Below are 2,111 nucleotides of genomic sequence, written 5' to 3' on the forward strand. Positions count from 1 at the left end.
ACCTGCTTGTTCGCCTCTCGCTAGTTTATCCTTCCGGAGTGCTCAAGAGATCTCAGGAGATTCGTCTGTGTTTGAATTAATTCGAGGTTGTCACCTCATTCAAATAGTTCAATTGTTCCGGTGCTTCATTTATCTGTTCATCATCCTTTTCAACGGTGTTTTCTCTTTAGTGGGCCCTAACCCACAGGTCTTTTCCAAGGATCTTACCCGACTCTCCTAATTCCCCCGGAGTTATTCTCAATTCTTTTCAAAGTGTGACGTAATAATGGATTCCATCAGTCACATGACTTCTTCGAGATCGATTTCAAATCATTCCATTGCTTGTTCAACCTCTCTGCTTTTCATCCTCCCGGATTATCCCAGTTATTTTGGTGGTGTTTCTCGTTGTCTGGTGAAGATCGAAGAAGAGTTGCTTCTAAATCTTGCCCATTCTCCTGAAGATTCGTGGTTCTAGCTTCATGTTATCCTCTCGGATTATTCCATTTGTCGGATATTATTTCTTACCCATCTGGAGTATGTCAGGAGTTGTTTTCCATTTCTTTTCACCGAAGGCCATCATTCCAGTTATCGTTCTCTATTTATCCCGGTGCGTCGTTCAAGAGTTCTTTAATCAGCTCATGTTCTCTTTGTCTTTTTGCATCTGAATCCCCTCTAGCTTATTTGTTCTTCTAATTCTTCCCGGTGATTCATTCTCTTTCGTCAATCAATTTTTGAATTCTTACGGTGGTTTGTTCAAGATTTTTTCCTTGATGATCATTTTAATCCATTCGTTCTTTTCAATCCTATCGGTGGTTCATGAAGACCTTCTCAAGTTTGCGATATGTCACTTCTCAATCCTTTTCAAGAAGAATAAGTAGTATGAAAAATCCATTGCTCATCATCAATTTATTTTGATGAAGGATAAGCATACAATAAATCTTATTCTTATTTCCTCGAAGTGATTAAACCTTTTCTTCAGAGTTTGTTCTTGATGAATAAATTCTAGTTCCAAGTGTTTCGTCTTTTCTTTTCCGGAGTTCAATCTTTCCTCAGCCATTTCGTCGGAAACCCCATCTAAATCATCGCAAGCTTTAATCTTATTCTTTCATCATTCATTGTATCTCATCATCCTTTTGTTACCGGAGTTCTTCATGGTGGTTCTTCATGATTTAATTCATTCTGCAAGAGTTCATCAAGTATCATTCCATCCTCTCTAGCTCATGTGCTATTCTTTCCATTTTCAACCGGAGTGCTGCCTAAATCCTTTCAGTATTATTCGTTCCTTTTCTCATTCTAACCACTCCGGTTAGAACAAGTGCTTTCATAGTCTATCTGAGTCCGTGAGCTTTCGATTCTCGTCATTCTCGTCGTTCCTCTCTTTTTTCTCGAGTGCTCTTGATTCTTTGCTTCTTCTCGAGTTCTTGCTTCACCTCATCCCTTTTTCTCTTCTGTCTCGGTCCTAAGATCTCGGGACGAGATCTCTTGTTAGTGGAGGAGTGTTGTAACGCCCCGGATCCGTTGCGCCAGGTGTCTGCCAGTTATTCGCCTTCGTTGCCATGTCGTTTGCTTGCATGTTGCATTTTATCATGTCATCATGTGCATCTCATTTTGCATACGTGTTCATCTCATGCATCCGAGCATTTTCCCCGTTGTCCATTTTGCCATCCGGCGCTCTTGTGCCCTCCGGCGTTCCCCTTTTCGTCTCTTGTTGTGAGTGGGTGTTAAACGTTCTCGGAATGGCCCAAGCCTTGCCAAGTGGCCTTGGTATAGCATCGGTAGACCGCTTGTCAAGTTTCGTGCCATTTGGAGTTCGTTTGGTACTCCAACGGTTAACCGGGTAACCGTAAAGCCTCCTTCTCCTTGCAGCCCAACACCCCTTCCAAACTGGCCCAAAACCCATCTAACTCCCCTCCATGCTCTCGGTCGTTCGATCACGATCGTGTGGGCGAAAACCGCTCCTCATTTGGACACTCCTAGCTCCCTCTACCTATATATTGTGTCAACCCCCGAATTTCGCAGTCCAAACAGTCCAAACCCTAATTTTTCACCTTCCTCCCGCAGCCGGACGCGTCCGCCCGCGCCGGACATGTCCGCGCCGGCCGCCGCAGCCACTCCCCTCGCGCCACGTGGCC

Source organism: Triticum dicoccoides, chromosome 2B (genome assembly GCF_002162155.2).
Source record: "Triticum dicoccoides isolate Atlit2015 ecotype Zavitan chromosome 2B, WEW_v2.0, whole genome shotgun sequence".
Taxonomy (NCBI): domain Eukaryota; kingdom Viridiplantae; phylum Streptophyta; class Magnoliopsida; order Poales; family Poaceae; genus Triticum; species Triticum dicoccoides.